This window comes from Silene latifolia, chromosome 8 (genome assembly GCF_048544455.1).
Source record: "Silene latifolia isolate original U9 population chromosome 8, ASM4854445v1, whole genome shotgun sequence".
Classification (NCBI taxonomy): domain Eukaryota; kingdom Viridiplantae; phylum Streptophyta; class Magnoliopsida; order Caryophyllales; family Caryophyllaceae; genus Silene; species Silene latifolia.
The window spans coordinates 32093048-32108231 of record NC_133533.1 but is presented as its reverse complement, the minus strand read 5'-3'; the positions used below and the strand labels follow the sequence as shown (position 1 = coordinate 32108231).

General features: G+C 34.8%; 1 pseudogene; it reads right to left on the bottom strand.

Annotated features, from left to right (window-relative positions):
- Nucleotides 1-613: 613 nt before the first annotated feature.
- LOC141594988 (uncharacterized) lies at nucleotides 614-9743 on the bottom strand (annotated as a pseudogene).
- Between the last annotated feature and the right edge of the window lie 5441 nt (nucleotides 9744-15184).

Sequence of the window (15184 nt, the reverse complement as noted above, 5' to 3'; positions counted from 1 at the left end):
AGCTTATTAGTCCAATTAAAGGTGAATCCATAGGTGACCATATCTTCTAAACCAGCCATGGTAATTGCTTCATTAAAATCTACTAAGGCCTGGAGATTAGCTGCAGTATTGCTGATCCTCTTATCCTAACTTCTCACACAATTAAAGTCCCCAAGACAAACCCAAGGACATGTAGGCCTTGCGTCCTTCATAAAGTTCCAAAGACCAACCCTCACATCCAAATAATTCAGTCCATAAACAAAAGTGACCTGGTAAGTAGCACATCCTGGAGCCTCAACTTGTAAATGAACCCATTGATCTCCAGCTGAAAGAGTATTAACTACTAAAGAAGCTTTATTCCAAATAACTCAGAGTCTACCATTAGAACGATAATCATAATTATGCAAAATGCAAAAATTCTTAAATCCTCTCCTTTTAATAGAGATAAAGTTTGAAACACGAACTCTAGTTTCATTTATTCGCATAATATCCAATTTATTAGTTGTAAAAAATTTCACTATCTCTTGTTGTTTAAACTCCTTATTCATCCCTCTAATATTCCAAACGCCAATTTTCATGAAGATATAAGAGGTGGATCCTCTATGTCACTATACTCCAGTTCTTCAAAATGAACCTAAACCTCATTATTTGCAACCACATTCAGAATTGGGACCACTTTCTTATACCTCTTCTGGATCACAACACCACCATCAGTAGGGACTGACTGAGTACCTGCTTCTTTTGGCCTCTCTCTCCTTATCTTGGTAACTGGAACTACATCATCAACAGGGGGATTAAGGATGACAGGTGTTGTAGTAGCAATGACAGGAGTTACAGTGCCGTACACCTCTGCAGTTTGTACAACAGTAATAGGCTCTTGTGTAGGCCTAGGCTTGAGAAACCTACACTGTTTTACATCATGTCCCAACTTCTTGCAATGTGTGCAATAGTATGGCAGTCATTCAAATACTACCCTCTGCAAAACTTGACTATAAGAGGTATACAAAAGAATATCCTCTGGCAGCTTTTGTGAAACATCCACTTCTATCATAAGCCTGACAAATGATAGTCTCTCCTTATCTGTAGTCAGAGGATCATCATACATAGGAGTACCTATCTTACTAGCTATCTTGCTTAGTGCTTTTTCAGACCAAAAAAAAGGGTCCAAGTCTGGTAGAGTGACCTAAACTGGCACCCTTGAAACAGAATCCAACTCCTTAGAAATTTAAGGAGTCCATATCTTCATAACCAAAGAGTGATTACCCAAACTCTAAGTACTTCCCCTAATAGTAGTACACAAATCCTTCTCTGATTGAAACCGAAAGTAGAACCACCCCTTCTTGTAATAGAGCACTTCAGGTTTTGTCACATGATTCCAGAACTTACTAACAAATTCGCGCACCTGTGCAAGCAATGGTTTACCCTCTAAAAATTGACCCACAAGAGTAGTTGACCAATACGCAAGTTCATCCTCAATGTCAGATTCATCAATAACTACACCAACATTATCCACGGAATCTGTGACGTAGTGGAGTTCCATTCCTACAGGTGCCTTAGAAATCCGATCAACCCATGTCGGTTTTACGATAGGAACGACAACGGGAGTGGGAACGGAAGCCGAAGGAGTTACTAAAGGAGCGGATGTCTTAGGTGGGGAAATCCCTATCCTATTAGTCGATTTAGGATTTGTAGATGAAGAAGCTGCAAGAGCCTGATTAATACAATCGTTAAGCAAAGGTACCTGAGGAGAAGAAAGAGCTTCGTCTGCTGAAGCTGTTTGAGAGCGACCTCACCGAAGTAAAACAGCAGGATTACGTGGTCTCGCCATTACCAGAAAGAAGAGAGATCTAGAATCGCCCTGGATCACCCTTAGAAAGAGCCTCTCAGAAGTCCGGTTGTTCTTGTATTGGTTATAGATAGATTTTATAGTCTTCTATTAGGAATAGAATGTCAATCTTAACACTATAAATAAGGGTCTTTATAATTACTTTTAAACATATAATTAGAGAGTTTAATACAAGAGTTTCTTCTTAGTGCTTATTGACTTGCGCATTTATAAGTTTATTGTTTCATTCTTACGAGGGTGAGATAGTTACCATTCTTACTTGCGAAGTTGAGTATTAGTCATGTTTTGAATCGATTTCTTTGCGAGGGATGAGAGAAATTCACGTCATATCCTTTATTTTTCGTGCTTTTTAAATTCAATAAAACACCATAAAAACGTTATATTCCGCTGCAATTTTATTAATCTAAATCAAACTTAAAAATCGACTAAGTTTTACATCAGAGTACACGGGAGCCTTTGTGACAATGTTCATGGGATGCATAAGAGCCTTTGTGCCAATAAGAGCCTTTGTGATAATATACCCTGGCTAAGTTTGAATCGTTAAAGATCTCAAGGCACAATCACACAGGTATAGGGATACCTTTGATACCATGCGATAAGATTAGCTTATAGGCAATCTTACACCCAACAAATTCTATCTTTTTTGCCTAATTTCTGTCACGATGACTCCGATGATTTTGTTTTGATAGCACCTGTAATATGTTTTGACATTATTGAGTGGCATTTTTCTAATAGGGTGGCCGTCGGTTTGGGTGAAAACAAGATATCCCTGCACCGTGTAATACATAACCTAAGTTGTATAAAGTTGACAAAAGGGGTGCCCATATAATTACTTGGTTGAATAAGGATAGCCCTTATTTAGAAATGTGGGGTGGGAGAGACCAATTTAGGTTTCGTGGTGTGGAGGATGACAACATTATGACGTACTACGACCCTTAGATGTTTTGGTACCGTGATCGCACTCGTTTATTCATTAGCCCTTTCTCCCAACAAGCTACTTATAAACCATATTTAGGGGTCGTTCAATATCTTAGCTTGTAAGTTATTATGCTTGTCTATTAATATTTAACACATATTTCATCGATTTTTATTTGTGATATTATTATTTTGTTTCAGGGGGTCATGGATTTGGAGCCTGGATTTGCAAACATTCATATGACATGTGATAAAGAGCTTTAAGTCATGCTTCTTGAGGTGCCTCCTCATTTCCGCTCCATGGTTCCTAACATCTGGAACTACTCCTCTCAATTTATACAACATGTAGGCTATGCTCATCTTCTTTATCCAATGGAAAAACCAAGGGGAGAAGGGTCAAGTAGGAGTAACGAGTTGCTTGACTCAATGTCGTGGATGACAATACAACCTTGCAAGAGTTTTCACGACGAGCGAGACGCTATACTACTACCTTGTCACACGTTAATGAACAAAGTACTCCAGAGTCTTCAAGGGGAAAGCGGTTGTTGTCTCGTCTATGGGGGAAGAAGAAAATTTGAATAAGTTAATGTAATAATTTAGATGTTAAATGTATTTGATAATTTAGTTGGTAGACTTATTAGTTATTAGCCCCTCGTATTAGATAATGTTGTGTGTAAACATTGTTTAAATTTTATTAGACAATGGTTTGTGTGCAAAACTTTTTCATGGCAAAAAGATTGTGTTTATGTTTGGCAAAGAGGTTGTGTTTGTGATATGGTTGTCTGTTGTGCCTTAATTTAAGCTTCACAAGTATGCAGCACAGTGGGAAAGCTGGCCAATGTGTGTTTGTTTTTTTTAAAAAAAAAACATGGCCTGAATAGATACGTTATTGCTAGTGGGCGGGTATGCTTCTATAGAAGCGCCACTGGTAGTGGCATATTTATGCTCAATAGAAACCACTAGCTTCTATAAGTCCTGTAAAATATAAATGCAGCTGAACAAACACGCTATTACTAGTGGCATGAATGCTTTAAAGAAATGTCATTGATAATGGTGTGTTCTTGCCTAGTAAAGACCGGAAGCTTCTATTTATACGGTCAAATCACTTGACAGAAACGCCAGTGATAATGGCGTGTTTTCTTCTGTATACACGTTAATGGTAATGGCATGTTTGCTATGTTCATTATATATTTTTTACCAAAAGTAACCACGTCATAACTAGTGGCGTGTTTACTTCGTGTTTCAGGATAAAATAACTCAAGCTTATTACGTTAACATTATTTTGATAAATAATTTCAAAATCAACCCAAAACAATAAAAAAAATTATTTTTGAGCGATAGCGTAATAAATGATTCTAGTTACCATACCCTCATATTTAATGAAAGTTTCCATACTCATATTTATACATACAAATTAAAGTCGTAAAATTAATATCAAGGCCTTTTTATTATTAATATTAATATTATTATTATTATTAATACTATTATTATTATTATTATTATTATTATTATTATTATTATTTACCCATTGATGAATATAGTATAATCACTAATGCGGTGTGGAAAAAAGTAGAAAAATATGCATTGATATCCGTGTATGTCTTTCACGAAATAGGAGAGAACACTTGAGATAAAACACATCCTCGCCGATTACTCAATTATTTTTTTTTATTTTTTTTGATGACGAGAGAGGTTGAATCCCCCCGGGCCCATGCATTCCCGATTACTCCATTATTGAAATGCCTAATTTTCCTTTTAAGGCATATATAATGGTATTGCTCCATTTTTAAAACTGGAAAAATTATAATTATTTGTCTCTTTTATTGAATTTGACCTACAATAACTCTAGTGTATCACGGTCTTTTCCGTGTAAATTGGCAAAATGTGATCACTTTACGGTAAATAATGACCTCTTTGAAAAAAGTAGTCATTTTTTTTGTCATAAAACATGGATACTACTTGCCTAAAATGATCACATTTTTCTCATCGCATGTACGACGGTCGCACAATAGAATTTGCGTTTGAATTAAGGTAGCACATACTTTATACAGTATGTCTTGCTTGTAATGGTCACACACTTGTGACCTCTCACAACTAGGCCACTTGCCCTCCCACTTGCAAGCTTGTCTCACATCACAAACTTGTGATGGATTTAGCCCCATCACAAATGAGAATTTATGTACTTTATATATTTTGGCCCACCTAACTAACGTACTCTCACCTTTCCTCTTTAACCTTAGGGTGATATTATCAGTCAGACTCACGAAAGTCTTAAGACTCTGTCACATTAGCTTTCCATTAAGTTTTATTATTTTTATATTGCTCAGACTTATCTCAGACTCACATCAGACTCTATACAATATCAGTCATACTCAACTAAGACTCTATTTTTCCATTTCACTTCTTCTTTTTATAAACATACAAAAAAAGAACAAAAAGAAATGACACATGTGATCCATTCATTGGATACTTTTCTTTAATTTTGGGGTCAATACTCACCCAAAGTCCTAAGTTGAGTCTTGGAAATCCAAGACTCAACTTAAAACTTTATTAAGACTTAGGTAGATTATTGGTAGTCTTGAGTCAGTCTTGTCTTAAGACTTACCAAAGTCTTGTCTCAAGACTACCAATAATCTTACCCTTACCTCTTGTCAATTCACTTGCCACCTTAACAATCATGCAAAAAGAAATGAAATTACTGCAACAAATAGGATTATAGGAGGGAGTAAGAAGTCTTTTCTATTTGCTATCAAAATCATTGTAATTTCCATCGATTCTCTTCACAGTTTTTCTTCCTAGAATACCCTTATTCCGTTATAATGAAAAACTTAGTTTATTTATTTATCATCTCTTTTAACTATCTCATCACTCACTTATTGCACTTACACTTAAACTCATAATCAAGTTCTATTCTTTCATCGCCTTCCTCTTTTTTAAACCTGTCCAAATTACCCATCCTCATCGTACTCATTCTCCTTCATGCGTCATCATTTTCCTCTTATATCCTCCGTTATCCTCTTTCCTCCATCTCTCTCCACAAATACATTAACTAGTTCAAACGATTTATTAGAGATCTTACCCCCTAAGTCTTATATTTGCAATTATGTTAGGGGTTACAAGCAACTAAGTTTGCCCCAACTGAAATTTTTGTAATAGAATTAAGATTTTAGCCAATTTAAATTAGCTTCAGTGACTTGTACTAAGAGCTAGAATATGATAAGGTCATTAACAATTACCATTAATAAAGACACGACTTTGTTATCATCTATCGAGAGAAGAAGGATGTTCTTCCAAGTGGGCACTTTAGAGGATGAAGGAAGAGCAAGTTTTGCATATAATGTTAGAGAAATTATAAAAGGTTTATGACATGATTGCTTTGAAGAATAAAAGGTATGTTTTAATATAGATTAAGACCAATTCATTTACAAAATGAGAAAGGTGAGAGATGAAGAAGAAAAGATATAATGACAAAATTAAATTCAATGATATGTTGCTTATTAAATATAGTTGCTTGTTATGATAAAAATTCAAGATGGGTATATATTTGTAAAAAGAAAATAATTCGTCTGACACAACAAGATGTTTACATTTAATTTTTGTTCGAAGTTTTAGAAAATTTATGATAAATGGATTAGGTGTTTTCCTTTTTACCCATACCATATACCCCTACCAACTACACTACCTAGTCATACACTTCATCTACTCAATCACCATAGGTCACTTGCACACCCACCCAAAGTCATCAGATAACAATGAAAACAACCCCGAGTTGAAGTTAATGTTGCTCATCCGTCGAACAACAACCCAAAATTCTGTCAAATCCCTCATTTCTTCGTGAACATAACCTCCACCGCACGTACAAGCGATCCCCTCCCTAAAAACTCCCCACCCTAAAATTTTATAAATCTAGGGTTTTCAACGGAAGGGAAAGGGTTTCTCGAGGTCGGTGGAGATATTTCGTTAAGGTAGGGTCATTTTTTGGCAGGTATGGATGGCTTACGACATTTGAAGTTTTCGCTCATCTTGATGTTTGATGGAGGTGGGTGTTCAACATGGTGGTTGGGGGAAGAGGATAAGTTTGTGGGTGGAGGTAGGGAGGAGGTTGATATGGCGAGGGTTGGTGGCTAAGGGAAATGGTTTGATAATGGAGTAGGGGTTAGTGTTGGCAGGGTGGTGGGGTGTATGGTTAATTGATGGAGGATGGTTATTGGCCCGGGTATATAAGATGAGTGGGTATTGGGTATAGATTACGTGGATGAATGAGGGTAGTTTGATAATAAGATTGTTTAAATTTTACCGAAAAAGGATGTAAACAATATGATGAAACACCCTAAAAAGGAATATCTAAATATCATTTTAATTAAGATGAAGTATTTATTGGATATTTATTTTCGAAGGTTCTTTTATTAAGTAGTACTTGTTAAAATAATGTATATCAGGCAGTAACTAGAAATTATTTAAAAAAAATGAAATATTTAGTGAACTAACCATATATAAAAGAGACCGTCCATTTCTTGTCTTTGAACTCTACCAAGAAGCTCCACCTGGAGAATTCCCCCAATGCAAAGAACGGGTTCTGGAAGCTTGAAATTTTGGAGGCGGTTCTCCTGCTTATGAGAGTGTCTAATTGAGAACTTCCTTTATTAATTAAATGATGGAGAAAAGAATGGTTATAAACAAGAACCTTGAGCTATGTAGATGAATATATTATATGTCATAATGTATGTTTATGTTACAAGCTATTGCATTCTTGCATGTCATATTAATTCTACAATGGTATACACTCCAGCATAATTATTTTGACACCACCAGTAAGCGTTCAAGTTAAGTCAAGAAAATTTTAACCAAGAACAATGTGGGGTTTCTGATTTAAAATGGTGTTGATGGTTTATATGAAAATACCAAAAACATTCAACTGAAACAATATTGCTAATCGGAAAAATTCATCAAGTATGCATTCTCTAGCTAAGAACTAATTAGTTAAGAGCCAGAAATAAAGTTCAATCACAAGGAAACAGGTTCAAGGTTGATACTAACCTGTGTCATTGGAAATTCTTTTGAGATATAGGTCCATACAAAATGTTCCTCATCAGATGGTAGGCCTACATGGCCGTTTAAAGAATCCACCTCTCCCATTTCCTCATCATTGGGTAATACCTTGTAACCCGAACGAAAACGCACTGCTTTAGCTGAATATATTGGGCAGTCTGGTAGGAGAAAATCTGAGAATTCAAACATGCATAATTAAGTTAAAAGTCATGGGGCATCCATAAAGAACTCTAAGTAAAGAGGAAAAAAAAAGTAAAACTCTTACCTTGGAAAGGCTGAACATTTATTTCAGTGATGAGACAAAAGTTAGAAGTTAGTTTATAGGTTAGTGTCTCAGGCACTTCAGATTACTCGTCTCCGAGCTCGACCGAGATGAAGCCCCATGACTTGTTTCATCCCCGGGTTCTAGAGTGTTATATGCACTCTCATCAGGATAATTATCAGTGCTTGAAGCACTTACAGCATATGATAATATTTCACCAACTTCAGAAAAAGTTATACATTGAGCTAGAAAGGCAAATACTCTATGTTCCGTCTTTAGCTGGTCCAATTCATCAAATTCGCTACTACCATCCTCTGAGCAATTATGTTGTGTGTCATTCGTATCTAGTACACGATAAATGGCAGATAACTGCGGGAACAGTTTGAAAAACAAACGCTTGCATATACCGTTTGATATAACTGACAAACACCAAAAACAAACATTAAAAGGTTGTTTCACCTGAACAAAGAAAAAATGCACATTCAAATCTTAATTCATGTGATACTTTTCAAAATCAAGTGTTATATAAGGTATTGTCAATTTCAATCATGAACTTATTTAAATGCAGAAGCAGATAATTCAATGTCTTTTCCGGAAAATCTTATATAATTTAACATTTTTGTTCAAATGCAGGTAGCGATTCACTATTCTTTAGTTTCCAAACATGATACAATGATGTAAGATACAATATACAATTTTCCCTTCTTAAATCGTGTATCATTTTAGCGATGCGATTCCTGACGCCATAAAGACTAGACATCTACATCATTAGTTTAGGAAACACATACACTATTGAGGTGTGTTGGTTACCAAGCATTTTATACTACTCATCTCAAAGAAAAACAAATAGTCCAAGAGATGAGAAAAGATTTAAGCTGAAAATACCTAACCCCGATTATAAAATTCATAAATGCACATTCTCAAAAATCATAAACAGGGTAGTGATCACTTTCATCTCATATTAGTTTAGAATCTTTGAAACTGATGGTTCAAGGAGTCACTACATCATAAGGGTAAAAACTACAATAATGAAGAGACTATGGCATTATAATATTATATGAGTATAGAATGAAGTAAGCAAACGTACGCCAAATTTTCAAAAGTCTACCTAATCCCAATACCTAATGTAGATATCCGTCTTTCACAAAAAATACTTACCAAAATTACGCCATGCACGCGACACTGAACTGGCACGCAAGATATCATGAGGATTATCCATGAAAGTTAAAATCTTATCCGCTACATCAGGAGGGAGTGAACCTAAGAAATCTCGATCAACACCATCCATCACCAATATATATCAGCAATTGAAGCAGAACTCAGAACTCTAGATTCGAAAAACCTGCATCCCATCAACAACACTAACTTAATCTTTAGAATTAAAATCGGCACTAAATTATCATAGTTCCACATATTCTAAACCATAAGATTGTACCATCTCAGCTTAAATTTAAGTTCTTAACTTGAACATAGATTTAAAAAAACGGCTAGCAGCTAAATTAAAACGCGTATTCTTATGTGGTGCACATTTAACCACTAAGATAACCATTGTAACTCTCTAATGACACGTTTGAAAACATAGTTAAAATTAAATTACATAATTGGGTCATTTTACGGGTTGGTAAACCTTAGAATTTGAAATTAAAATTGGAATTGGGTTCAAAAATTTCAATTCCTTATTAATTCCATGTTAATTAAAATTTGGGGTTCTCATATTCTTACCTCATAGTAGTCATTTCGATTACGTCAGTAATCGATTTCCTATCATATGCCTTTTTCATGAAGCAATTTTCGCCACAATACTTTTCTTTTAATTTTTTTTCTTTCAAATACAAATAATTACTTTTCTAATCAACTTTATTTTGTGACCCATCTAGCCAATTTAAAATTCCAAGTTCTGGTTTCCCAAACATCGTTGAGAAATTGAAATTTGGAATACAATTCCAAGGTATATATCTCCATACCAGTTTACGAGGACTGGATTTGGAATTGGATTGGAGAATTTTAATTTCTACAATTGATATCCTGAAAATGAACATCAATTTCATTTTTCAAATGCAACCTAAAACCTATGTGAAAGAAAAAATATTTATGCTACAAGATTTATCACTATGATAATATTTTATAATTTTATTGAGAGTAATTCATAACACAAACCGTTACGACTTTGACGCTTACAAATTACTCTAGTTGAGATTCAATAATATAATGTCCTCAAGTTCTACTAGATCAATCCCTAAATATTTCCCAATTAAAAGATTCAACAATTAATAACCAAAAAATATATAACATGATCGAAATTGTGCGACCAATCCATCAAAAATTTAGGTAATTCTAGTATAAAACTGAATTAAGAAATTGCAATTAAGGTAAAAAGGTGAAAACGAAAAGCGTTGACAGTACAAATGCAATATATATTGAATTAAAAAATCAATGAAAAAGAGTTTAAGATAATTTCACCTTTGCGTCAGGAAAACGGCGGAAATGATGAAGAAACAAAAACCCTAGAATGGTATGATTAAGTTATAATTCTTACAAGGGTATTATATCAGCACACAAATACTTCTATAAACGACATTATACAAGATAGTATTACGGAATGGATTGGGATGATGACTCAAAGTACACGTATTAAATGAGAATCTCGTGAAATTTGAATTACGAAATGACTTTTCCGGTTTTTTATGAAATAAACATTCCTATTTTTTAGATCATTTGCATGTGCCCAGTTGGACCGATTTTAACACAAATTAGAAAACAATAAATTATTATGTCCAAATGGATTAATTAGTGATTCTAAAATCTCTTACATCATGTAAGAGATGACATATGTGGGTTGATTTTGCTTTGAATTTAAAGACGCTGGTTTAAATTCAAAGTTGAAATGTATAAGTTAAAATTAAAGAAAACCGCATTACAAGTACCTATACAAGTAGCTAATATTGTTTCACGATGCAACGTGGTGGCAGACAAATATTCGAAAGCAGGAAGGTCATACTGTGTTCGTTATATTCAAAATACATACTGATCAAGTACAGGAAAAAGATGGTGTCCAAATTCATAGATGATTTGAGGCCCAGATAAAGACATGCTATAATGATTCAGCTTTTGAAGAAATTTATTTTAGACAGAGGGCTCGTAGCTTGGCAGCTTTAAATGGAATAAAGGAATCTGCTATAAATGAAAACCTGTTTTGTTCTCTTGCAGCTAATTGGCACGATCCGGACACGTACCCCCAAAATTTTATCCAAAAGGTCCGAGAAAAACTCTTGAGCTTTCATGACCAGTACTCTTGGCCCAAAAGCGACTGTGATCATCCAATCTACAGAGTTAAGGGTGTGGCCTACAAAATAAAGAAATATATTCCAGGAATGAAGATATATCTGGATGAGGTGGTTTCAGGCACTGATGACAGTGATAATGAACCCAAAGAAACAACCTCCTCTTTTGGAGATCAGCGAGTCTTGCTTAAGAAGGTACTATCCGTCTTAAGTTTAAGACAGATCAAATACATACCAAATTATCCACTTGTTGCCTAGAAAATACCAAATGTTTTGTCTTTATTAGCACCAAGTGAGGTGATTTGATATGTATTTGACCCGTCTTAAGCTTAAGACGGATAATTGCGGTCTTAAATAAGAATTTGTGTTTGAAGATAGGGGAAAAAGACAATAATGGAAGACATGAAGTGATAGCTAAATAGTAGTCTAAATAAAGGAATAGTGTATAATATAAGCTTTAATTTTATGGTGTATATTGTGTGATGTGATTAGGATATGCTTATAATAGTCTCCCTAGCTTATACTATAAATAAGGGTGTTTGATACTTGTCATAACCAAGCTAAGTCTAAGGCCCTATTTGATAAACGACGGATTAATATTAGCAGAAGCAGATTTAGAAAGCAGATTTAACTAGCATAATGATTAACGGGTTTGACTAGCAGATTTATTTAGCAGAATTGTTTTAAAGGTATTTGGTAATTAACAGTTTTAGATTAGCATATTATTTAGATCCTTTGTTGTAATACCCGTCCTTTTAGGGACCCGTTGACCAACGTTGACCAACCTTGGGAGCAGGTAATAGCCCTTAGTGATTGGCGCCAGAGTTACCTTGTGCCATGATTGCCTTTAGAAGTGAGTGGTACTCGATATAGTAGAGGCTACTCGATCGAGTAGCTTGGGTACTCGATCGAGTAGGGGCCACTCGATCGAGTAAGTGGGTTACTCGATTGAGTAGCGTCTTTTCAGCGAGGGTTTATAATCGTGTTTTGTTAAAACCGCAAATCATTTCCGCCTCTCTCCTTCAGATCTATAGGTCGCCTCCCTCCTTTCTCTTCACCAAATACCTTCCATGGGAGCCTTTGAGGATGCTAGTGCCTTGAGGATGAGTTGCTTGAGTCGGGTAGCGGTCTTAACTGTTGGGGCTGGTGTCCTTCACAGTTAGTGCAAGGACTTATAAATCTCTAAAAGGATCAAAGGGTATACTTTTGTATCATAATCAGTTGGTCCACGTTTATCAATAACGGTTGGCTTGCTAGATAAGTTTGACGTTATTGTCATACAGATGGCGGTGATCAACTGGTCCCTAAAAGTCACACCTATAGGATACGTTTGAGAGATGTGACGGTATGAAAATACAGTCATGTAGATGCCAAATTTGACTAACCAGTTAGTCTGAGTTATTTGACTATTAATTAGTCAAAAATGTGATGTTGAGATATTTTATTTAATACGGATTAAATAATAATGGCTAAAGCGAACTAAGCAGTTAATTCGTAAAATTGAATATAAACGATTTATATTTGATTAATGTATATTGAATAAATTAAATTATACGATATTGTCTTTGTCGGACACGTATTAATAATTCAACTAATCCGTGTTATTAGTTGATGCTTTAATATCCGATAACCGATGACAGTTTATAATGAAACCGTGTCATATACATTTAGCGATTTACGAACCGGACCATGAGCTAAAACTAAAAGGAAGTGGAAGCCCACTTCCCTAGGGGCCTCACGGTTTGGCCGAATGAGAGGAGACAAAAAGGAGAGCCTCTCCTCACTTGTAACCTAATCATTCATTTGAGAAAACTTTAGGGTTTTGAGAAAATTGTCTCTCAAAATTCGGATCTCACATCCAACGAAAACTCACAAAATAATCCTCTCAATATTGCAAGGCAATTAGAGGATTCATTCTAGCACAAGGGCATTTCTCGGACAATCTTGGGTGCATCATTTAGGAGGAGATCTACTTTGATCTCTCATTGCCATTTTGCACTAGGACCGGAGGTTATTACTTAATCTTTATCGTTTCATTGTGTTTTTCGTTTATGACTATTAATCACGTATAAAATTTGCGTTATAATCCTTCAATTTATGGGTTTTATACGGATATTACCCCACAAGTGGTATCAGAGCGAGGCCACGTAAATTTTTCTATGTGATTTTCATCAAACGGATTTGAATCGATTTTTTTTTATTAAATTCCTTGCGGAACATTTTTTTTTATCTCGGCAATTTTTTTTAATTGCTGCGTTTTTTTGTTTTTTTTTGTGCCTTGGGATCCGTGTCTTGATTACACGGCGTTGGTTGTCGTTTGTCTTGTTTTCATTTTGATCTTTGCATATTGTTTTGTAATCGATATTCATCGCAATATGTTAAAGATCTATCAAAATGATAGCATCACATTTCGTGCGGAACAATTTTTTTCTGTCTCGGCCAAAATTTGGGAAAACCGTGTGGCCTTATTTTTCACGGCCTGTTTTTTTTTCGTTTTTGCCTTGATTTGCGTGCCACACAATTTTGTTAGATCGTTCGATCTCTTGTTTTCAATCATTCTTTACATGTTGTAATTTTAATCGATAATTATTGCAATATGTTGAAGATGTATCAATTGTAGTTTGTTTTCTATACGGATTAGATTAAAATTGCAATTGTGTTTTATCAAACCGTTTTGTTTTGATCTTTTGTTGCTCACGATTTTGAGCCGTATAAATTTTTTTTTTTGGCTTTTTGATGCTCTCGGCTTTACAGCATTTAAAAAAAAAAAAAAAAAAAATTTCGTGGTACTGTTCACTGTTCACGTCCAGCAGTGAGAAAAAAAAAAATTTGTTTGTTTTTTTTTTCGGCCATTATTGCATAATACGGATTTATGCACTCGCTTGATAGTGAAACGGTTCACCCACGCAAAATAAAATTACTTTAACACGATTTAAAGTAACGGATTATCATGAATTAAAATTAAGTTGATGAAGCAGTTTTGTCACATAATTTTAATTGTTTAAAGGTGGTTTGGATAAATTTAACATAATTACGGAATTATGTCATGAATAAATTTAATTTAGTTGATGCATTTTATTTATCGTTCTTGTTTAATTTGAATGCTTTTAATTACGTATTTATTTATTTTTGCAAACGGTTGTAACTTAGTGTGGCCTTAGTAGAACGTGTTACCGTAATGATGGAACACGGTCTTGGTTGTATTTTGAGATCTCGTATCTCCCTTTTTATTTCTTTTAATTACAGTTTTTATTTAGAATGTAAATAGGTTTACATTTTGTAAATTTTAAATTGTAATTTTGAGAAGACTAAAGATGGAGACCGGATGCTCACTCCCGCTACATGGATCAAGATGGAACATCAAGACAAGCTTCTCGGGTCCAACGGTGGATTCCAAAGTTGTTTTATGTTTTTTTTTTATTAGGATAGGCCACACTAGGAATTTTTATTTACGTATTGCATTCATTTATTTATTTTATCGTAACGATTGTATGCATCATATTCCGCCTAAAAACCAAACCACCTAATTTTTTCATGAAAACTGACACATATAGAGGTCACGAGTTAGTTTTCTTTGACATTCTCATGTCACATGATTTTAAGCCATCACTCAAATTAATTCATTCACGCAGACGCTAGTTATTCGTTCACTTAATATGAATTATAATTTAGTTGATGGGATCTTCCTCGTATAAACAAAAATTGAGAATAGTCTTTATAGGTCAAACTCCAATGAGTCCCTTCTTCGTCGGTAGGCATAATATGACCCCTTCTACGTCGGGTAAGTTGGAACTGATTGACCTATTTTATCTCAACACTATGGTCACTCGTACGATCCTGTGACTATGGTGG